Here is a 25141-nt window from a genome sequence, read left to right on the forward strand (position 1 = left end):
AATGATTATCATCTAATACCCTCATATATTCAATTCTTCTTGCCCAAATTATTGCTTTTCATTTTCAAAATCTCTTTAACTATGGTAATGGGATTTTGCCATGACATGATGCAAAATTCTTATGTTGCTCATTTTAAAATTGCCCTCTGTTCATCATTTCCAGCTGATCCTCCCAAGAAATTCTGCTCTCAACTCCCGTTTCATAATTATAATGAAGCCAGTGCCAATAGCTTGTGATTATCTAGCTTGGTACAGGAGCCATGATCTGGTATCCAATCTTGGGAAATAACAAAATATTAGCTTTCTTAAAGGCAGCTAGTTTAACCAGCAGCATAGTCAAAATTTTATGAGCTCTCTAAGGTTTTTGTGCTTTTTTCCAGTATATCTATATAACTTCAAAATTCATTAAAAATGAATGAAAAGACAAAATGCTGTTCTTACATAGATAGATAGATAGATAGATACATAGATAGATAGATTTTTTTAACATGATTTCAGAATGGAAGATTTGGAGATGGCAGCGTCACTATCTATTTCAAACATCTTTTACAAAAAAATGCTACTGTTGCCTTTTGCTTCCTGAGGTTGCCTAGACAGATATGCCAAGGAAATGGTTCTTTCCACAGTTAGATAGAAGTTGCCGTTTTTATTCAATCCCTAATTTAACTTCTGTACACTCCAGAGTTCTTTGAAGGGGCTTGACTTGGAAATGGCATACAGAAAGTGAAGAAAAATGGATGCAAATTACTAAAGGAGGCTTTTGAGAGAACTCTGCTGTGTCTGTGCAGTGTACCTCCTACATAGCTTGCCTTGACTTCCAATCAGCAGGGGTGGTTGACAGTGTAGAAAGCCTTTTATAACTCTTTGAAGTAGATTTAACAGAACGTAGACTTGAGTTTAACATCTTAATCTAAGGATGGCTGATTTCTTAAGGACCTGCATAAATGAAAAGAGCCTAATACTAAAGAGAATCACTGCTAGTAAATTAATTCAGTTGAGTCTTCATATATGTCCTTGGTGGGAAGATATATATGAATTTTCCAGCATTGGTTATGAAGCTAACAAACAAACAAACAAAAAAGTCAAAACAAACAAACGACAAACACATAAAATACATACATATATATATATATATATATATATATATATATATATATACATGAAAAACTATTTATGTGGGATAGAAACAAAAAAAATCGGGAAGTTAAAGAAAGTTTCGAGCCAGTGATAAATAGAACTGAAATTTGACTGTACCAATATATATTTTTTTGTTCTAACATGTGCATAAACATATAGAGCAGGTATAAAAAAAGTAGCAAGTAGGGTTATGTATGCTCATAGCTTAATATATTACTATGAAATTCTAAATGCATGCTTAGTGGAATCACTACATACAATAACAAAGATTAAAGACTATACAATTCTTGCTAAAGCAAATTCTATGGTACTGTTTGAAGGCTGCTAGTAGACTTGCATTGTATAGTGTATAATTTTTTTCAAACAAATACTTATTATCACTTCTTTGCAATCATGAAAAGATACAGTGCTTTCAACAGGGAAAATAGCTGAGATGCTTGGCTTGAATAAATGAAGACACTTATACAAATTATGACTTATGACAAAGTGTGACTTTTAAAATATTAGGCATTTCTGCATCATTTGATATAGAAAATATTTGATATCTAAGCTAAAAAAGGCACTATGGAAAGCACACTTATTTGACATACCTAATGTTTTAAAGGTTCTTCTTTGATAAGATAAACTGCATCTATGCCACATTTTATTTATACATATATTTCTTTGTTTGTTTTCTGCAAAAACTACTGCTATATGGAATTCAGTTCAAATACAGAGCTCCTTATTTTTTCAAACTTTAGTTATCAACAGATGTGCATTGGGTTGCATGTGGAAGGACCATGCCATCTCTTTGGGCTGGTTGCAAAAGATGTACAAAATACACGGGAAATACCAATGCTTGACATCTTAATGAAGATTTGAATGAAGTAATTTGATGAATTCTTTAATATGATACACTCAGAATTGAGGTATTGAATATTTTCTTGTGTTTAATTCTTTTTTTTTCCAAGTTAGGCTGGGGCAAATGATCCATTTTACTTCTTGCATAAAGGCTGAACAACATAAAGAAAGCCAGGTGATGCCCCTTCCAGTATCAGCAGACTGATCACCCTGGCTTGCCCCAAGTCCATTCAACTGTAATCTTTCTCAGAGCTGAATTAAACACGTTGGATCAAAAATCACCTTTTCTGCTACGGCTTGCCCCTCTTCCTAATAGAATCATAGAGTGATAGAAAGGCTTGGGTTAGTAGGGACCTTAAAGCCCATCAGGTACAACCCCCTGCTATGGGCAAGTTGCTGCTCACTACACTAGGCTTCTGGGGTGCTGCTTTTTATCCTGAAGTGCCCATGGCTTGTTGAGGACACAGTCCCCTATAAACTTGGATCTTGTGAATGCCCACAGCCTGCCGTAGGTCCTTGCATGGAGACGCTCTGCAGACCAGAGACACGGCTGTGCCTTGTAAACTGGGTTGAATTGAAGGTGCTGCAGAGATGTTGGAATAGTGTTTTTCAGATGAGCTTTCGTTAGTAGGAAATATATTCAAATGCCTTTCATCAGTCTCTTCAGTGTTTCCAAAGTTCATTTTAAGAGATGTGCTGCCCGAGCATCTCCCCAAATATCCCTGAAATCACAAGAAAGCTCAGGCTGAGCGTCGCTCTGCGATGCCCTGCCGAGTTCTGTCACAGCGTCCCGCGGAACTACCGCTGCCCCGGCCTGCCTTCCCGCCGCCTCAGCACCCCTCAGGCGCTCGCTGCGGGCGCGGCTCACTAAGCGGAGCGCCGTCCTGCGAGCTCTCCAAGTTTCCTGCTTCTCAGGCTTGAAGCTAAGCTGCCGCATTACCGGCCCTCGGATTTAATTTCGACTTCCCAGACCTGCTCCCCGCTCGCTCCCCCCTCCCTGCAGCCGCTGCCCAACAGCCGCCGGCAGCAGGTGCGTGCGGCGCCGCTCCGTGCCGCCTGAGTCGTGCCCGAGGTGAGTGAGGCGAGGTAGGGAGCTGCCCCGCGCCTCTCCTGGGTGAGCAGCGGCGGGGGGGACAGGTGAGATGGCGGCGCTGAGCTCCGGGCTGAGGGGTCAAGGCTGCTTCCCGCCCTCGGCGGTGCTCTCGGAGCCGCGAACGGGTGCTTCTGGGCTGCCGGAGGGGCTGTGAAGGGGGCATTGCGTTGAAGGGAATCAGCGTTAGAATTCCGAAGAGCCTTCGCCAAGTCCATCAAGTAATCGTATCATAGAATCCTTCCCGCCACACAGAATAAAGGATAGGTTTTCTTCTCCGGAGCGGGACTGGGGGGAGTCCACGGCAGCTCGGCTGTGTCTGGAGGGAGGCTCCTCAGGAGAAGGGGCTGGGAGCTGCCGGAAGCGGGTGGCTGAGGAAGGTATCCCCTCCACCCGGGTGTGAGGGTCACTGGGTGATGGGAATACAGAAGGTTTGAGGAAGGTCTGTGGTGGAAGAGGGGAAGACTGCCTGGTGAGCAGGGCTGTGCGAAGGAGCTGTGTACTGGCTGGGTGGGGAGACAGGTGTGTGTGGGTGCCTTCGCTAAGGATGGAGGGGGCAATAAGGCAGGCTGACGGCAGTCATTTTCCTCTGCTGGGTGGCTTGGTTGCCTGCTCTTCATAAGTGGAAGTTGTCTCAGAGCAGAAGTAGGGATTTCCTTCTGAGCTTTAAATTGGCCAGGTGGGGTGTAGAGGGATGAAGAATAATACGGAATTAATTGTTGATGGTGCTTCTCTATTTTTCTTAATTTATCCCTCTTCTGTTGGCTCTTTGAATTAAGTCTGAATGCATTTGTAACTCCCAGCTAGCTGCTGGCAGTGTAAGAGTAATTTTATTTATTTATTTATTCTTATTGGTTCATTCTCTTTTTTGGTTGTTGTAGAACTTTGCACTTTGAAGACCAGTTTTGATCTGTTTTTCCTTCTTAAAGAATAGGTTAAGTAATGAAAAATATTCAGTTCTGTGGGGCTCAGCATGATGTCTTTTCCCAAGCTACTGTTAATACCTGCTGCCAAGCTGGCCTGAAAATGGGCAGTTTCTATCTCTCTCTCTTTGGTCAGTCTTTAGTTAGGTCATATATAATGAAGAAATTAATGTCATGTAACAATGAATTACCAGTTTATTAAACTTTCTGAACTTTTCAATATTTGATCAGCTTAGGTGGTGTTGAATGGTGATGAACCTAAATTTTCCTCAATTCTGAGTTTTCAATAAACCACTGCTACTGTAGTTAACAAGAATTTTTATTTGCATATCTTGTGTGTCTTCATCACAAATAAACGTTAACCACCCATACTGCCTGTTGGCTTGCCCTTGTAATCTGTAGCTGCTTCAACAAGATACGTTAGCTATCATTTCACGAAACAGTGGACACAAAGCACGTTTGCTGTCTCTACAGCAAGGTAGTTTAATGAAACTTTGCCTCCGTATAGGACTTCATACCAAGATGACTGTTGAAAATGTAACTGTCAGTGAATGCAAAGGTTAGTACTTCAGGCTGCCCTGATAAACACGATATGGGCACAGAGCATCTCCCTGTCCCACAGCAGCTTGGAGGACAAGGCTGCTTGAGGGGAATGGGGGAGGAAGCCTCTGCTAAATCAGCCCATTCTGCAGTGTTTCTGCAGTTATTTACTGTAAAGTGTGATAACAAATAAGTGTGTTATAATATAAAAGGACTGATAATAAAAAGCATATTTTAATTCTGACATAAGATAAACTAAATTTTCTAATTTATTCTTAACTTTAAAATACAATTTCTTTATTTTTTTAGTTCCTGGCACAGATGAGCACCTGAGCTGAATATAACTGCAAAAATGTAGAAATGGGAAGCTGCAGCATTGTATATGTCTTGAAAGCTATAGGTTTTCCAAAAGCAACAGGTGAAGTTGTAAATTTGAAACACCTGAAAATAACTAGTGGTTTTTAAAACTAAAACCACCCTGCTGGTATTCTTTTGACCACACTTCCAGAAGTTTCATGCTGAAAGTGTACATTGGTATTGCCTTCTTTCAAGTACTGTTTGATATGTTTGCCCAATACATAATTAGAAGGCCTGCTGGAAAAAGTGTCTTTTTCAGATAAAAGAATACGTGAAAAGGATGGGATTGGGTGAAAATTGCTTTCAAAACAAGTTGGGAAACTATTCTAAAACTAAGTATAATGAATATATATATAATGAAGGTTTGTTTTACTATCTTTCACAGGTAGCTTACTTTCAGGTTTATCACAGAATCGCAGAAACACTAAGGTTGGAAAAGGCCTACAAGATCATCCAGTCCAACCATCCCCCTATCACCAATAGTTCTCACTAAACCATGTCCTTCAACACAAAATCCAAACGTTCCTTGAGCACCTTCAGGGTTGGTGACTCCACCACCTCCCTGAGCAGCCCATTCCTGTGCCTGACCACTCTTTCAGAAAAGAAGAAAACTTGTCATAATCTTTGAAAAATAGCATGGTTCTGGTTTCAGATGTGTTTAATTGCATTAATCAGCTCTTATCACAAGATGATGTAGATTCTCTTTAGTAACGAAGCAGTGAATAGGGTAGATGAGCATTTCACTGGGTGAACAAATACATACAGCTTGAGTTCATCTGCTTTTGTGCACTCAAAAAGAAAAACTTACTACTGTGCTACTTTTAATTGCAGTGGCAAAGTTCCTCAAGGTGCTGGGGGGAAGGTGTGGTAATCAGCAATCATTATCAGCTGCAGGTGTAAGCGCTCCTTGTATGGCCCTTCAGGAACTAAGCTGCTGTTAGCAGTTTGAGGGAGCTGGTAGTTCACTGGCTGATATAAATATGTACAGCTTCTGATGCCCCTGGAGGAAGTGAGCTTCTTCCAGCTGTAAATCAAGGTAGTTTGGTTTTATTGTTTGCTTTTGTTACTACTTAATAGCTTAGTTTTTAATTAAGTCTTCCCCTACCTATCCACAACTCCTACCCACCCTTTCTATCCTCTTCATTGAGGGTTGTGGTTCAGTATGAGAAGCACTGGGCTAGGTCATTACTTTCGTTCAAAAAGGTGAGTTGAATCCAGATGGTAGCACCTCTGTTGTTCTACCAAATACTACTTTGTCTTGCCTAAAACAACTGTTTCTTGAAGATTCACAGACACATGTTTGTGGCCCAACAGTAAAAGAGTGTACATTGATGACTACTAGTATTGTAATTTCTATTACTGGGGTAAAGATCTGATCAGCAGAGCAAGATTAGAGATGTCTGATTCCTATTTGAGACAATTATTAGTGTCTTAGTTCCAGTAAAATAAACCTTACAGATTTTACTGTAGGTTTTTTGGAGGAAAGTGATTAAGAGAAGAGGGAATGCTGAAAGGTCTAATTTTTACATTGAATTTCAAAATGCAAACAGCTGAGCATGGTCTTGTGTCTGTTTCTCCTTTTATTTTTTAGTAATTTCTTAATACTTGCTGGTATTTTAACCTGAAGGAAAAACAAACAAACAAAAAAAAACCAAAACACAAAAACAGGAGTGGATATTGTTTGGCTTTTAAATAAAAAATCTTCACCTAGATATTGTATCTCCATGACCACAATAAAACAGCAATCTATTTGCTTTCAGTGCTACATGTAGTTGCTGGCAACTTTCCATCATCCTGCGTATGATAAAAATGCAGGCTCTGAATATAGTAAGAGTGGAATGCGCATTAAATATCCAACTTCTGGCTTGTCAGTCTCTTTTTATTAGCCATATGTTTTTTCTAGTTTCTAAAGGAGATGCCTGTATCTACATAAGAAGCAACTGGTAGCTGTGAATGGAATCAAATATTTTCTAGTAGCTGTGGAAGAATCAGGCAGGCAAGTGCTGACTTTTTTCCTGTTCAGATGTGTAGCTGTCTCCCTACAGAATGGAGCCAAGTAGTAACTTCTGCAGTGGACAGAAGGGGTGAAGCCTTGCTCACTGCCTGCCCTGTAAAATCTGAAGAGATCCCACTGAACATTTCTGGTAATGGGGAAAAAGATCTCCCAGTACGATTTATTTTAATGATGTAAGATAGGGTTGGTCATGCTCCTGGCTACAACTGCTACGTGGCTGCCAACTAAACTTGTTTGCAGTTGCCTTTTATTCTGTTTTGTTTTGCTTTTAACTTTGGCAAGGGCTACCACTCTTCAGTTCAGCTGACATAGCTATAGGAGTAGCTGCTCCAGCCTACTGTGTCAAAATAGTCTTGGCTAGCTTAAAAGTTTGTAGCAGGACTTCTTAAGAAATGATACCTATGGCTGATTTGTTCAGCCGAGTCTTATCATTATCAGGATTAATGTATTGTCTTTCATATGCAATACAGTGATAGTGAGTGATATTTTAACGGGCAGTCTTAAGTTTGAATTATGTCCTTCTCCAGAGACCAGGCATGCACTAATTTATCTCTGCTCTGCTTGTGCAAATCAAAATTGATTTTAAATATGGATAAAAATATATTACTTGCTGAACTAGCTCGTGAAAAACACAATCCTTCAGCTACATGTGTTGGTTACTTCACACCTATAAGTGGAGTGGTGGCACACTGTTATTATCAGAGCCCTTATATGTAGTATTGTGCAAAAAATGCTGCTTGTTTATCACACGCTACACTAGGAAAAGATTTTCTTACATTAAAGGATTTTTGTTAACTCAGCCCTTGAAACTTTTCAGAATTATCACTCTGATGAGTTCAAAATAGGCTCTTTTATTGTGTATCATGGCTCTGGAGTCCAACTGTTAACAAGTCATTGCCCTGTCCTGCTCAGTGGAGGTCGGTGTTGATAATTTCAGTGTTTTGATTCCTCTGGTTTTCTGTGTGTATCCTTAAAGTAAACCAAAAAATCCTTTTAGTAGGAGTGAGATGCTTAGTGATGAATGATTGCTTAACAATATATATACCGGCAAGGTTCTGCTGTAATCCAGCACTCAGTTGTCTTATTTATGTAACATTTTTTACTTTCAAGAAGTGTTACAGCTGGCGGAGGTTATAAAAACATTGGATTCACATGGTGTGCCGAGAGTGAAGGCTGTTCTCTGCGTAGATAAACTAGAGAGAAACTAAGTTATCTGTACCCTACCAGTGATACTGGGAAGAGGCATATAAGGAGAGGTGAAGTAGGTACATACTGTCTGTTCACAGGCTTCTCTCTCGCTTTGCAGCAACAGAAGTGTTGAAGTGTTGAAATGCTTTATAGTAGCTTAGGCCGTGTTGGCTTCTTAAGAATATATTGCAATTACGGCCTCTGTATTTCTGCATGTTATCCTGTGTCACCTTTCAGAAATGTTAAAATATGAGGGCAACTCTGAAAGTGATTCTGCCTATTTTATTGTGTTGGCCCACAACATCAGAGGCAGATGTTGGTGGTATTGCAGTAGAGGTTGAACCTTCCTACCAGTATTCTATCAAATTTTGTTGCCGTGTGACGGATGGCAGCAGAAGGGTAGTCTAACAAAATGCCATCTGACATGGAAGTGAGTACGAAATGAAATGTGGTGGTTGGTGCTTTTCAGCAGTGGTGACATTGGGTCACCTCCACCACTGCGGAAGTTTGAGCGTGGCAAGCAGGCTCTTGTTCATACTGGCAAAAATGCATAGCTAATAGTGATGACTACACTGAATACTAGTGTTTTGTAGCTGAGAATTGGCTCTATCAAATAGTGGTGTTGTGCTGTTGGCATTTGTAGTGGTTTCCAAGAAAATCAGTAGGAGGCATTACTTTGTGCGTGATGTACGTATATCCTAGAGCTAAGTGATTTACTTGTGAATCTGCCTTAGTACCCAGCAGCAAGTCTGTGAGCATACAGATCTGCTTTATGTAATGTGAAATTACTGAGACTCAGTAGTTTTATGGCAATGGAGTCAGCATAGTTGAGTGTACTAGTTTTGAATTGTATGTAATGTACATTAAACCAGAGTAGATGGTGCTCTTTGGTGCTCCTTTAATTCTGCATTATAGGATCTGCACTATAGGAGTCTTTTTGAGATGAATCAGTGCCCTTTTACAGTACAAGACCATCATCTTGAAAAATATATTTAAAAAAAAAAAAAAAAAAGAATCTGATGCATTGCAGCTATAGAAAATAGCACGAAACTGTTGGCTATGTGGGAAAAAAAATGTCTTAGAAGTACACATTGTTGTAGCTAACAAGTAGAATTCTTACTGCAATGAAAATTTCACAGCAGGAATGCTGTAGAATGTCAGATGTTTTGAATTTGATACAATGGAAAGACTTGCTGATTTGAGGAGGGGGGAAGATACTATGCTCCATATATTTATTTTTCTTTAAAACAGAAGTCATGTACAGCAGATAAAAAGCGTTTGTGACAAATATTGTTCTTATCTTAATTTTAAGAATCTTTTGGATCAGAGTTCTGGAAGTCTTCAACAAGGAAGAAAATTGGAATAGTTCCAAAATGAACTCCAGAATGTCTAGCGTGTAAAAGCCTTTTATTTCATTAAAAATGTAGAAAAGCAATTAATTTTAAAAGTCTGTTGGTGAATTTGGCGTGGCCCGCTTCTTTATCATTGAATCTTGCTATGTTCATTTGAAGAGTCTAAGGAAAATTTACTTTTTAGATGCAGTTTTTCTAGACGTTTATTTTTTTGGAAGTCAGAAGCGGCTTGCTTGGTTCTAAGGTCTTTTTATACATTTTGCTACAGAGCAGTTTGTGGCAGCACTTCAGTTATCAGATAGTCCTCTTCAGGGATTTACAACTTTTTCCATAAATACTTTGCTCTGGTTGTAGATTCGTACTGTGGTTTCTGCCTAGGAGCACTTTTTTTCTGGCTGAAATAGGGAAGGCTAGGATTTTAGAAACTAGATAGAAAATCTTTGTAGCTTAAAAGATCTTAATTTAAGATTTTCTTGAGTTTAAAAGTGGAGAGATTAATCAGTATTAATGTGTATTCTTTATTTTAAATGCAGTCTATTTTTCATTGGAGAGGAATTAAAGTTTAATGATACCCTTTTAAATGCAAGGATGTGAAATCCCTGTCTAATTTCCATTAGTTAGTTGAAGCAAGTTATTGTAGAATTATGGAAAGCACAGCTGAGGAATCATCTAAACTGTCATTTAAGTGTCACCCAGAGGAGAGTAAGCCTCTGTAGAATGTCAGTCAGTGTCTATCTTGAGAAACCTTTAGTATTCAAATGTTCTACGACCTCCTGGCAATAATTCTAGTGTTGAAAAACATTGAGCTAATGTGTCAGTGAAAGCTCTTTTTCTGCAGGTTTTTATTGGCTCCCAGGACCGTGCAGTGAGACAAAGCTCATTACGAGGCAAATACAGGATGGTCCCATGCTAAGAAAACATTTTTTGGCCTCCCTCAAAGGGAGCTCCAGGGGAGTTCAATGGTTGATGGTGTAAGTGCAGAAGTATTAAACGTCCTATGCACTCAACAAGATCAGGATAGATTTTGGTCTTACATGATCAGTATTTCTCTGAAATTCTACTTAATAGAAAACCAATATTGAAGAAAAAGAGAGTGGTTTATGTCCATAAAGTCTATGTCCACATGCTAAAATCTACTGAAGTTACAGAATTCTAAAGGGATTTCCTGCATGGAACTGGCTGAGAAAGAGGTCACAGCCAGAACTGTTCCCAACAAAGAGGATTTTAAAATGAGAAACGGAGTATTTCATGCTATGATTATAAAAATAAGTTTATTTGCTCTATGGTCTTGGTTTTCTAGGTGGATCACGTGTCAGTAATGCATTCAAATGCAGATACTTCTCACAAAAAGAAAAAGGAGGGGGAAAAAAAGGAAGAATATACTGAAGAGCTGTTTTACTGCTGAGGAACAACTTCCTCAGTGTGGAAGTATTTTGACTAAGTCTGTCTCAGTGGAAACACATTCATTCCTCATGCATCCGGAGTTCGGCATTTGGCTTTCTGAAATCATCAATGCACATAGCTGGAGAGCAATTGGTATAATAGATTTCCTGTACAGAATCCAATCTCTGTATGTTAATCTTGGATCTGCTAGATAACACACAGTGTATTTAGTGATACAGCCTGCCAGTACTCTTCCCCTCTCAGAAGATTACCAGATATGTTTGAGTTCTTGGTTCTTTTAGTTCACTTTGTTGCCAAAGAATTTGCTCTGATTGAACTCAGTGGAAAGAGGAAAAAGCTGAAGATTGAGTTTCACGCTGCTCTTTGTCGTTAATAGTGCTGGTACTTTTTGTTGCAGGCAGTGACCACAGTGCACTGTTGCATTATTTGCATGGCTATTCCAGACATGTGGAGTTCAGGAGGCATCCCAATGTGGATGATATAGGATGTCAGGCTGGATTGTGTGCTAACTGTGGTGCATCCATTCTTCATGCCTGCATTTCTCAGGTAATTGTAAGTGTGGTTACAAGAATTCTGTCCAAAGAGAATGTGGATATCTGTCTCTTCACGTTAAGCACAGAGCATCTTTGTGGAAGACTGTGCAACTGAGCATAGTGAGGACCAGTGGCAGAACTAGCTGTGCGCCTACCACTCGGTTCTGAAGCCTGATCTGGGCTTCAAAATATAAAATAAAGTCATACACTTAATTTCAAAAACTTGTTAATTTGAAAATATGTTGAGAGGGTAATAATGCTTTGTAGTAGGCCAGCTGGTGACATGGAAAAATGTACTGAGATTTCAGATGCACCAACTTTTTTTCAGGCCTCCAGTAGAAGTGAGCATGTGCCTGAAATAATCTCTACTAATTTGTCTATGATGTCTTCTTTGACCACAGTGGTTATAGTAACGTTATTGCTACAATGTGTGCACAGCACTTCTTGAACTGGTCTTGCCTTCATTACAGCTCTACAGGAGTTTTTTCACCTCTCTTCTCTGCCTGATTAAAATGATGGGAAGGAGAAAGGGCAGCTTCTCTCCTCCCCCCGACCAACAACAGCAAGAAAAAAAGCAGACCAAAGAGAGCTTTTCTGGAGAATCAGAATCAGTAGGCTAGCACTCTTTACAGTCTTCTGGGAGGAGAGTTGCCAGCGGTGAGCTGCTCCTTTGTGTCGATTAACTGCTCTGCTTTACCCATCTTTAGGTTGGGAAGAAAAAGAATGATTTGTGCCACTGCTGCCTTTTCCAAACTATAACTTTCTTCTCTTCCTGTTATAAGGAAGAATGGATGAACGTGTCTTGCTTAATTTCGAATCCACTTAAAGTTCATGAGTTTCAAATCAAAAACAGAACTCAAGTCCTATGAGGTTTGTGTTCTGTTAGGAGCTGGCCTTTTGCCAATACATGTCTATTCATTTAACTTTTACCCCTTTTATATGTATTAAATACATATCACTTTGCTCTTCTAGGTCATTTATATTTCTTCATATTCTTATCTGTACATGTTTTTTTTCTGCTTGTTTTTGTGTTTTTTTTTACAAAGTTGCTAGCATAGCTGTTCACTCTCATGAGCATAAAACTTTTGCTTTGCTTCTTCATCTTAAATTCCTGTAGTTTTATGTTTAGCTCATGATGTGTGCCTTCTTGCCTACTCTTGCATCCAAGTTAGTAAATGAAGGATGAAATCTGCTCTAGATAAAGGAGTATTTTAGATGCCATATGCTTTGAATATGGAATTCATAGTCTGTTCTGAAGTTTGTTTTATCCACCATGGCAGCTATTCCAGATTGAGAGATGAAGCAGTCACAGAAACCGTACCAAACACTGAGCAACTGGATCTTTTTAGTGCTGAAGTGTGATTCCATTAAAAAAAATAATTCTGGATTGTAACTTGTCTTATATATAATGCAGATTTCATCCCTACTGACTTGCATCATGCAAGTGCATCATGGAATGCCATGCAACCCTGATGCAAGAGATAATGGAAGGCTGCTGTGTTGATACCACATCATCTGTGATCTTTTTTTTCTGGATTAATTTAACAGTGGTCTGCTGGTTCCATATAGATTCACTTCTTCTTCCCCCCCCCCCCCCCTTTCCCCGCTTAGTATTTGGAACTATTAAAAAAAATTAAAGAACTGGGGTTTATATGTGTATATGGAGGTACATATATACACCTACCTTTAAACTCTGTCATTACTGACATATCATAATTGTGTTGACAGGTATTTTGAAGGGGAATATTTTGAAGGGGAATTTATTAGTTTAATAAAGTATATCTATGCTTTCCATTGGTAAGCAGAAAGTGGGTTTTTTTCTTCTTCAGTGTTTAATTCTGTGATTAAATGAACCTGCTGTGATTGATAGCAATTCATAGCAATTCACTTAAATATAATCCCTTTGTTCAGAGATTATCTGTGAATCGGATGCCATTTACTTAGGTTTGTTTTTTGCAGACATCTGATGAAAAGCCTATAAATAGCTCTCGGTCCATCTTGTTTCTGCTGATACTATGTGAAATAGAGATTATTTAAATTGCAATGTGAATTTCATGACACATGATCTCTGAGTGTGGGAAATGAGATTTTAATATCAGCATTTCTGATTATGACCTTTAACATGTTTTCAGTGTTTATCTGTAATATTTACTTAGCAATTGCTTTTTGAATAAATATTCGAGTGAGTTATCACATGCTTGTCGCAGAAAACATTGCTTAACACACACAAGTACACTTTTTAAACTGCTGTTAATGATATATTTTAGAGATGTTTTTCTAGATTAAAGAACTCTAATATCATAAACTTTTTATAGTTGACATTGAGTAAGGATTCATTGTTGCTATCATTCTCTGCTTTTAAAACAGGATTACAGCAGACTCTTATAATGCTACCTTAGAAGCCAATGAAAGTTATGCTTTAAATAAAAAAAAATAATTATAAAAGGTGCTATTTTTTACAAGGTCAACAATTTAACCCTAGATAATTCTCACATGAAAAACTTGAGTGTTGGGAGGTGTTGACGTTGGCACCATCAGAAGTTGTCTTTTTTTCCTCAATAAATTTTTACAATTTCACATGTTTTCTTCAAGATCTTGGGGTGAAAATATGGAGATAGTTCTTGTTAGAGATCTGCTATTTCAACACTGTAATTGTCCTTCAGTGTCCTGCCAGCTGTTATGTACTGCAGTCTGTGCAACTTATAATCGTACATTTTATAAATCTCATTATTTGTCTTTCTCCAAATTTGCCCACTTCTCAAGAAAGAACATGCCAGTCTGAATCCTAAAGGGCCTTCTGTGAAGAACAGAAAACTGTGGGTATCCTGAAAACTGGGGACCTTTTCTGGTTCAAGTGATGAATGGAGGATCAGCAGAAGAGTACATACAGATATATAGGAGGAGTGTAGAATCACTGCTGAATTTGGAGGCTGGCTATCCCTAGCCAGTGTTTATTTTGAAGATGGCTCTTGATTTCAGTATGCAAAAATGAGTATGACAGGTACAGAACTGGGATGAATTTCTTCTCCATTTAAATAACAAACAAGAAATTTTAATCACAATTTTGTATCACCCTAGCTACAATCTAGCCATTCTCTTAAGAAAATAGAGGGCAGCTGATTAAATTTAGTGTGTTTGTTTGTTTGTTTTTGCCTGCTGTCTAGATAGTTGGTTTGGTTCCCATTCCTCCATCCGCAGCTTGCTTTCTTGGTTGTAGAACTTAGAGGGCTCTTAACCATTCTGTTGTCATTTGAGCAGCGTGTTCATGGGGGTGGCACGCAGTATGCAGGGGAGGGCTTTTTTCTCTCATGTCTTCAATGAAGAATGTGGTATGGATAAATAAGTACATAGTTTCTGCTAAAGCTGGGTCTATATTAGAGTGAAAACTTATCAGCTCCAGCTTTAACTGTCCCATTGTTCTACTCCCAGAACTTAGATGAGTCTTTTCTCTTTATTCTTGCAGAAGTGGGGCTCTCTTATACTCTCTCCTCCTAACTAGTTTTCATGTACATTAGAAGTCAGCAAAACAAATAGGAAAGTCCCCAAAATGACACCCAATGAAGAAAAAAAAAAAAATCCACTCTTTCTATTTTTATTCTTTGTGTGTAATTTCTAGGTTAGAACTGGGGAAGTATGTATTTTTCCACTGGATAAATATGGGACGTGAGTTGACAGTTCAACAAAAAGTGCTTAAAAATACTGTGTTCATATATGCAGTCTTTTGTAAATGACATTAGGCTTATGGCTGAAGACAACCAAATGCAGAATATTTGAGGATTGCCTCAAAACAGTAGCATGTCTTTGTTAGCACAAAGCTTTGCTTGCAGACAGCCAGTTTGGAGAGCAGGCAGAGCTTGTGTACATTTGTTTAGAAATGCGTTGCTGCGCATGTAACAACATCTAAGGTTTCCACTGGCCTCAGGATAGTCGATAGTTGTGCTGCTTGGTGCATTTTCATATTGTGCCTCTAGGGCTAAGCCAGAGTTCATTTGGGGGAGTTGCAGTTCAGTCAGGAAGCAGGAATCTTTCGTGGAGTGTATATTTAAGGGACTTTAAATTGAATTTTCATGAGATACCACAATGATTCAGATGAAGCAGAGCTTTGTGTCAGGCCCACACAAAACTAAAATTCTAATTTTTGCTCTGGATACCTGGTGGATGTCCTTTTACCAGATATATTGTGAGCTTCCACTGTGATTTTTATTTATAGTTAGTGCGTATTAGTTTAAAAAAAAAAAAAAAAAAAAAAAGCTATATGCCCTTTGCTCTTGCAACTAAATGTATTTTTGGTGTGACATCAGTGAAACACGCTTGTGTTTCACTGTGAATCTCTTGTGAATACTCACTTACTGAGCATCAATATATGTAGGCTGCTCCAAAAGTAATGTCTCCTGCTTATTTCTGTGGAGACTACAGCAGGTACAAAGAGCACAATAATAATATTTGATAGCAAATTCTAACCTATTCAGAACACTATTTTTCAATGTAGCCACCACCATCAGTTATGCATTTTGGCCAGTGATGAATGATCCTGCATGCTGTGCTTATAAGCATCTGCGCCAGCAGAGGTGAATCCCCATTGCCACTGCTGAATCGCACTGCTCAGTGTGCTCGTATCTACTGTTTTGTCTCAATAAACATCCAACAAGCATTGATGGATGTTAGTAGGTCCCATTTTTTTCCCCCCTATGAAAGACTTAATGACAGACCGCTGCCTCATGTGCACTTCCATGTCAGAAGCCGTTTTGTTGACTGCCCCTCTGTTGCCATTTGTTGCATGACAACGAAATGTAACAGAATATTGGCGGGAAGATTCAACCTCTGTTGCCATATCACCAACATCCGCCTCTGATGTCATGGGCCGCATAATAAAATAAGAGGTATTACTTTTGGAGCAGCCCTTGTAGACAATCTGTTATCCACCCCTTTAAAGTTGCAGGGATTTGCTAAATAATCAAATTTATTAGCGGCCCATTCTTGTGTACTTTCTGGGCCTACTTTCCGGGCCTACTTTCCTCCCTTTCTTTTTTTCTTCCTGTATTTTTGATTGGCTGGCTTTTTGTTTTGTTTTCCCTTGTTTTATTCGCAGGACCAGCCCACACCTACACAGATGCCATCTGTTCTGTATTTAAATTTACTGTACCTGCTACTGTTTTCCTTTCAGAACCTGGAAACCCCAAATGTCAGTGTCATGAAAATTGTCTCAGAAACTCTTGTTGTTTCTGCCCCACTACTGGATGATCTAGTTTTCACTGGCTCCAACTAGAGTTCCGTTTTGCCACATCTCTTTGAGTCAATTCATGCAGCAGTTCCTCTGAAGATCATGTTTAAACCCTCAGTGACTTTATGGTCTTTTCTGCACTTTTCCAAAGCTGCGTGGCTTCTAGTGCTTGGCCTTACAAATGCTTTGAAATTCAACCCTCCCAAAGCCTACCTTTCTTTACATTCAACATTTCTTTACGTTCTTTCATAGGAAAGCAAAACAGTTAATGTTTTTTTCAGGTGCGCTGTGCCTTTCTTGAGTGAAGGAGATAGCCCATGTTTTGCCATTTTTATTTTCTGTCCAATTTGGAGACATGCTTTGGCAAAGGTTGTTCTTTGACTCTTGTTAATAAGACAGAGGTGTTGTGCAGTTTCTGGATACTTTCTGCAGGTTATATAGGTTGACTTTAACACAATGGAAAGGAAATGCTGACATAGCTAGCTTTTAATTCCAAAGAAGGACTAATGCAGCACAGAGGACAATATCCTCTTCAAAATCTATTTTTGTCTTTCCCTCCACTTTGCTATAAAGCTTCCAGACTTTCCCCCAGACCCATCCCGCCTGACTTCCTGTTGTAAATGTGAGGAAACATTTGCACGCATCCTCACAGAGAAGCTTTACATCTTTGTTGGCAGTTACTCATTGTTTTCATGGCATTGTTTGCTGGTTAAGCCCCTCTAAATAAAATAAATAATCATTTTTGCAGGAACAAAATGAGAGTTTTAATAAGCGGGATTCTTTTGGCTTAGAGGTCGGCTCAGGCTTACTGCCAGTGAGAATGTTTAAAACTGTATTGTGAAGGAGGAGGAAAAAAGTTAGTCTTAAACCAAATTGCATATTGTGTGGTGTGAGAGATTCCACATGTTGTTACTTCATACAAATGTTTTCTCCCAAGAAGCAGAACAAAGTATGATATTCAAAAGAGCGTAAAAATGAAACATATGGATTAAAAAAAAATGTCAGCTCAAATGAGCAGTATCATTCTTTAGCTCGCCTCCAGTGGGTCTGAGATGTTCATAGGCTGTTTTAAAATATGATGAGTTCATTCTAGGACAGAGAGGGTTTTCTGTTTTTTATGTCTTCCTGTGTAAATCATTGGGGGAGGGAGAAGGGTGGAATTATGCTCTGGATGCTGATGTCTTTGCATTTTTGGCGTTATGCCTTCTTACTGTTTTATTGTCTATTTTGGCTGAACTTGGAGTTCCAGCTGTGCTCCCCGCCAAAAAGAGGAGGAAAAAAAAAAAAAAAAGAAAGCCAGGTCCTTTAAGGATACTGAAAAATGAAGCCAGTTTTTGAATCTGCCACGTCCTGTAAGCAAATAAAAATGAATCTCTATGGAGCTCAGACGTTACTTCCTGTTCTCCTTTCGATTCCAAGCAGGAATAGAGTAATTTTTCTCTGCATCTAGAAAAAAAGAGGGGGAGAAAGACAGGGTTTCAAAGCAGTATGGGAGAAATCTTCAAGGGTCTTTTATGTGGTTAACTTTTAAAATATGTATAAATGGCCTCGCACATTTAGCGATATATGTCCATACTTGAGAAGTGTCCCACAAATCCTTCTCCCTCTTCCAGCCCCAGCAATAATTTCTTGTAAGAGAGTGGACAAATTAAAAACGCACAATTTTTTTATTATTATTTCCCTTTTCTACTGGTCATGTAACCATTACTATCAAGCTTTCAAATGTTCTGGTATTGATAGCACATGAGGAGTAACTGTAACCAAAGCAGACTAGTCAAGCTTCAGATTCACTGTGGACAGATGTTCTTTGTGCATAATTCTAGAGGAAACTATTTTTTGTTACTAAATGTATGTAATCATTAACACATGATGGGGCCACTGTTAAGCACAAAGGCCGAAGCATGAATGCTTCCAGCACCCAAGAGGTGCTTTTCTGCTTTATTTTATAAACTGTCTAGAACGTGCTATTGGTTTTACTTTTTTAAGTATTTCTTAATTTTATGCTAGCAAAGTAATTTTGAAATTGTTTTTAGAAGAGAAAGAGTTGACTTCTTTTTCTCAGAAGAGACAAAATGAAGTATCTCAAAAAATTGTTCTGTTGCAGTGAAATAGCGAATGGAACACACAGAAGAATTGCTTGAGATCCTTAGGCATCCTGAAACACATTGGCAGTTTTCGATGTATATATCTACTTGTGCTTGTCAAGTGAAGTTAAATTATTTAAGAGACTTCTTTGATTTTTGGATAGTAGTAGAAATTACTAGTTTGTAGCAGAGTCAAAGTCTTAGAGATCTTCTGACATTCCAAGGCATCATTTGATTTCTCATTTCAGAGTGCAGAAAGACACAGAAGAGCTGTCAGCACCATAAACCTGATCACAGCAGTTTTCTGAAAGTACCTTCTAGCACTACCGCGTCCATAACCTCACTGAGCCTCTGGTCTGAGTTTCAAGGAGGATTCAGAATTGATAGGGAAAAGAAGAAATAACGATACCAATGCTCAAAGATTGCCTAAATGGTATTGAAAGCTTCATTGGATCCAATATGAAGCTAATATTACTTCTTGGATGGTGAAAAGATGACATACGTTGCTCTGCTGTTTTTGGTTGCATGGATAATTGGGTAAAAGCTTTCTTCTGCCCCTTTAGAATGTCTTCCGGATATTTACTGTTGGATGCTCACGTGTACTGGTATAAAATATACTTATAAGCATGAGCTGTTTCTGTGGATCCATGGAAAGATTTAGGAGTTGGTAGCTCTCTACTGCATGTTCCTGTTCTCTGTCAGTCCTTATTCAGGTAGCCAGTAAACTGGGTGAAGTCCCAGTTCCATGATAGTCAGTGAAAATTTAATCTTAATTAAATTGATGATTTTTAGACCTTGATTGATTGCCTAGGCCTGCGTTTCTTTATCTCTGACAGAGGATAATGAAGTTAATAACATTATAATGGATATAGACCTTTTACTTTTTTTTTTTTCAGGTCTGAACTCAGAAGGGTTATACAAACAGTAACTAGTGGGAATAAGATTTACATCCACATGGAGTATTAAATCTGATCTTTACATCTGGAAGCATTTACAGTATCAGACCCTATCTGGCATTGTAACTCAACCAAGGAACACAATGGGAAACAAAGAAAACAGCACTAGCAACTCAGAAAACTTTTTTTTAATTATTGTTTAGTTTTTCTTGTGTTTTGTTTTTTTTAATGATTACTATTTTTGTGGGTGGGTGGTTTTTTTTTTTTTTTTTAGCAAATTAGTTCTAAAATTCATTCATATAAATTAATATTGATGGCTTGCAGAAAATTTGAGATAATACTTATTTCAGCTGCTCTGTTGTCTTTAAAGCCAGTTTGGTCAATGATTATTGATGGACTCCATAAATAGCTAGCAATCGTTTTAAAACATCCCATCTTCCATGCACCTCAGAAGTGCTACTATAATTCTTTCTCATTTTGAAACTTAAGCTTTTAGACTACACAGTGCAGCACTATTTTAGAGTTCTGACTTGCACAATTTCAGAGAAAAATATCTTCTGCCCCAAACTTCTATTTTGACCTGATATCCTGACATGTGAATTACCCTCCTGTCTGTCTTTCATGCTCCTATTAGGAACTTTGAAACTGATTATCAGGTTTTAGACAAATTTGACAGAAGTGGCTGTTTTGATATTACTATTTGACCCAAGGTCTGCCTGATAAGCATTGATGTGTCAGAGATGCAAAGTGCCATGTATTGTGGGTACAAGATAGACTGCTGCTTGCCCAGGAAGTATGCAAGCCAAAAATAATTTCTGACTATGGGGAACATGGGAATTATCAAAAGGACTTGAGGTGTGTTGTGATGAAGAAAAGCATGGCCCACTGCTGATGGATTGAAATTCTTAGATGATCATTTGCTTAAGTTGGGAAAGCTTTTATTATAATTCTGGAAAAAGGAATTCTCTGAATTACAGCAGAGAGCTTGCGCTGTTATCCTCACTATGTGTGAGCTCAGCCTTTATTAGACACTAAAAAAAAATCTTTTGCTGTTGTACTGCCTCTCCTGGAGATTCTTACATGTCTGAAAAAGGCAGTATTCATGCTGCAGCCTTCCAGTGCGCTTCCAAGTGCAGACTAATGCAAACTTCTAAGTCTACCTAAGTGAACGCTGATAGAAATGGAGTCTCCTTTGCTCAGTTTCTAATGGAACTTTGTCATGTGGTTCTCCTTTACGGATCCGTAAGCCAGTAAATTGCAGAGTTAAATTTTCAAAGTGTATATTTCAAAAATAAAAACTCTCCTAGCTAAAATATACTTGTGCCAATTTCCATTTCAGATCATACATTTATGGCCAGGTCCCACAGTCTGTCTTACTAAGGGAACAGAAAACTTCATTGGAAATTCTTAAATTCATACCACCTGACGTGCAGATTTTATAAAGATGTTCTTGAATAATAGCAAATAAAAAATGCTATGTTCATGAAAATAAAGTATACTTGTAAGTATTTTTTAAATATATATCAGCATGTATAGGGATTTTATAAATCTTTATATCAGAAAACTAATTTATCAATAGCAACCATTAAAATTGGTTTTAATGACACCTCACTGACTGTCTGTTCTGTGACCCTGTTTGTAGCTTCAGAATCAATTCAGTTCTTATCCTGGCTATTTATTTCTCTCATTCCCAGTTTTCATATTTTAATCCCAAATGTTAAAAGGATGACAGTGGGAATGGAGTGCATCACAACCTCTTTGTGGATGAAATAATTGTATTTGAATGAGCCAGCCTTACAAGGAGTATAAATTCTCTGAAGGACGAGGTAAATGGTGCAGATCAAAAGATACATCCTAAATGGGCCTAAGCAGTCACCTTCCTAGAGCCAGGGCAGTCTCCCCAAAGAGGTTTCACACTGTCCTGCTAATGTGTCGTTTCACATTTTGTGGACTGAGAGGTCACGTAATTGTGGTGTTCTTGTGGTGTATTGAGTCTGGGGAGAAGAGAAAAATAAACACACCAGAGCAAATGTAGAGAATAATACAGGAAGCAGGGACAGTTCGAAATTGCTGCAGCAGGTCCTGTGGAAAATATTTTATCACTGTCTGTGGGAGGGACTGTGTGCTTTGGATCTGATGCTGATGGCAAGCTGAGAGAAAGCAAAGCATGCTCTTGAGTTCAGTATTCAGAAAGAGCAGTGATATATGGCGTCAGCTATGTCCTACACTCTTCAGCGGGAAGATGGTATTTCTTTACTGTTACCAGTACAAAATCCCTGCTTTCAGTTAGAGGTGTATTCTTTAGTGAAACTTGTCCAGCAGCAGCCAAATATATATCGTTTGTACTGTTGAATATGACATGTTTTTGAAAAGGTAAAATTTGTACTTGAAATCATTAAATTTTGGACAAAATGTTTGCTGCAGTCCAAGAAACAAGTATTGCATGGTGTTGTTGGGCTTTCCTTAGATTGGACAGAGCGACTGATTGCAATTCCAGTCCCTGGTGGCAGATATCTGAATACTCAGCTCTTTAGGTGTCATCTGCTGGGTGCGAAGGCACTGTAGTAGCTTTGAAACTGCATTAGAACATACAGAGTTTATGCTGCCCACTTAGTAAGTATATTTTTTATGTTATACTTAAGCGTAAGGATGATGTGTGGCACATTTCTATGCTGGAGTTAACCTACTGCTAATTCAAAACAATTTTTTTTCTATAATGTCTTATTTTAGATTTTGTTTAAATCTACCTGATAAAGTCACCTTTCTGCAGCATACTTACCGAAACAGTGATACAGTGGTTTACTGAAACTTTGACAGCAGATTAACTGTGATAACATCTTTTCTGAGGGAGCAACTGAAGGAAGGACATTTTATTTGCTTACCTGGAGGCTGCAGACAGAGGTGTAATCTTCTGTGCAGAAATACTTGAAAATAAAGAACAAAGGGAACTGATAATAGAGGGAATATTCTGTTCCAGTTACAGAACTGATCACTCTGGAGAAGTTAAGTCTAGGTTCCTACTTCAGCCGTGCTGTGTACAAGTTGGCTGCCACTGGCACAATGAAGTCAGATCCCACACTGCAGTCTTAAGTGTTACTTATTTTGCAGAATTATTAATTTCATTAGTAAGATAATTAATGCAATGTGTGAATAATAGCTCGTTTTCCTTAGATTCAGTTCTATTGCCTCATTCGCACGTAGACAGTGGCAAAGTGAAATAAGCAATCTTGTCTGGGAGAGCTGCAGCTTCGGTATTAGAAGTGTTGTGTTGAAACGGTAAGCGGATACATTCGCGTGTGAAGGTTTGTTAATGGCTGGGCTTTGGGGTTATTACAGCTTAAGATCTTCAATGAAATATTTGATGGTGCCTTTGGGAGGGGTGTCAGCTGTGATATTTAGTATTCTGTTTCTCATGTAACCCAGTGGGAATATGATACTGTTGTAAATCAGGTTAACTATATCAAGAGGTTTGGAATTAACTATGATGTCATAGTGTCTAAAAAGTGCTAAACTGGAACAAATCATGCACAAATCCTTATCACAAATCCTACTTAATCCTTTTTATATTGCTTGTTATAAACAGACATGTTTCACCATATACAGAGATTATACATAATAAATTATTATATATATTCCCCTACAGAGAAAACTTAGCAGAGGATTCCGTGCGACTCTTACCACAGAAAATTCTAATTACGACTTGGTGAATATAGCATGAGTGATCAGCCAACATTTTCTTAAATAAAAAGTGAGAATTTGCTTTGATGTTCGTGACCACTTATTAGTTTTCTGAAGGTATCTGCAAAATCAATATTTTGATTATGAAAACACGGATGAAATGAAGTAATAATGTAACTAATATTTCAGTTAATATGCATTTTGGTCAAAGGTTTCATTCTGAAGTATGGGATCATTATGAAGCCTTTACTTGTGTGTAAAGTCGTTGTATTTTTTAATTGTAATTTGGCATAGAATCACAGAATAGAAAAGAATAATTGTGTATCCAAGGTGACTAATCATCACAAACAGTATAAAAGCACACTAGAAGCTGATAGCAGAACTCAGAAATCAGGAAGCCGATATGAAAGAAAAAAGTTGTCACTCTTCCTTATTAGCAGAAAAAATCTTTAGTCATTCTGGGACTGGCAGACCTAAATCAACAATGCACCCTTTGGGTATTTTGCCTTCCATTTCTATACATAACAAACCGTAATCTCATATCAAATCAGTGTTCTGTTTATGGGATACTTTCCCTGCTGGTGAGTATCTAATTGACCTTTGTGAGCTAAGTGAGTGTGAAAAAACTGAATTCCTCTTCTCTATCTATGTATTATGAATGTCTTGGAGCTTTTCAGTCTGTGCTTCACTGCTTGGTCTGTAACATTTCTTCAGGAAAAAAGATTACTAGATAGTTATTATGAAATGGCTTAGTGTGTGTATTTTATTTCACTAGGAAGTAATATGTACTGACTCTTGGTGTGCAGTATTCATGCAAATCAGAAGCTCACTGTATATTATTATACATATTATATATATTTCTGAAGGCTGTCATATGCAGCTTGTGTGTTTTTCTCAGTAGGCTTTGGACTGCGCTCAAGTTTAAAACATGTATAATTCTAAAAAATCCTTGAGTTTTGTAATGCACCAATGGTGCTGGAATCTGCTGGAAATTATTGCATATTTCATAACACATTTTAATTTAAAATACTTCATTTTGTTTCCATAAAATTGGCCAAAGTACCAACTTATTGGTAGTCTTATTATTTATATTAATATTTTTCATGTAAGCTTAATATCCCCACCAAAAATACTTCATTACATTCAAGCTAATTCACACATGTTATCAGATTTACTGCCTCCTACATCCTTTGATCCTGTCCTGTGGTTGGTGATGTGACTGTATCTGACAGGTGTCTTGTCCTAAACAAAAACAAGGAGCAGAAGAGTGTTTGTGTGGCCACTACCAGTACAAGCCCAAAGAAGTCATGCTATTGTTACATTGTCAAGTCAGTCTTCCTCATTGTATTTCATAAAAGGTTGTTGCTAAGTTAACATTGTTAACATTTACTGTTGACTTTGAACTGGAAGTCCTAAAAGAACTTGAAGAACTGATGAAATTAATCATTTATTCCATTCTACAGTTGAAAGTAAGGGTGTTTTCTGCACCCCTGCTCTTAAAGGTCATAGAGCAGTATTTTAACAGATGCCCTTCTGTGTTTTATATGTCAGTAGCAGGTTTTCATGCTCCTCCTTTTCAAGAAGGGAGAAGATCAGCGTGGAATTCCAGTGGCTAAATTGCTTTTCTTTGTAATTGGAGCCAAATGGTTTATTTGCTTCACATTTTATTTAGTTGCAATAGTGATGATTTAAGTGCTGTCTTTCATCATTTCTCTGTATGTTATTTTAATGATGTCAAAATCGATCAGTTCAAAATGCTCTTATTTAAGTGATGCACCATTTCACAGACTGAGAGAAGTGGAAAGCTGGTCATTTATTGTTGCTTCAGAAGAGAAAAAATCAGGTGAGAACTGCCTCCATTCTCCTGAAAATCATCTCTAAATC

At 38.2% G+C, this 25141-nt stretch overlaps 1 long non-coding RNA gene across 2 annotated transcripts; it reads left to right on the forward strand.

The window, feature by feature from the left end:
* Nucleotides 1-1096: 1096 nt before the first annotated feature.
* On the forward strand, nucleotides 1097-19550 carry LOC125696766 (uncharacterized). 2 transcript variants are annotated; one of them, XR_007378521.1, is made up of 3 exons: nucleotides 1097-3049; nucleotides 11243-11391; nucleotides 18932-19550. It is a non-coding gene; the product is annotated as an uncharacterized LOC125696766 (long non-coding RNA). The 2 variants fall into 2 exon arrangements; XR_007378517.1 differs by lacking the exon at nucleotides 1097-3049 and adding an exon at nucleotides 5842-5923.
* Nucleotides 19551-25141: the final 5591 nt, after the last annotated feature.

Source organism: Lagopus muta, chromosome 1, assembly GCF_023343835.1.
Source record: "Lagopus muta isolate bLagMut1 chromosome 1, bLagMut1 primary, whole genome shotgun sequence".
Lineage (NCBI taxonomy): Eukaryota > Metazoa > Chordata > Aves > Galliformes > Phasianidae > Lagopus > Lagopus muta.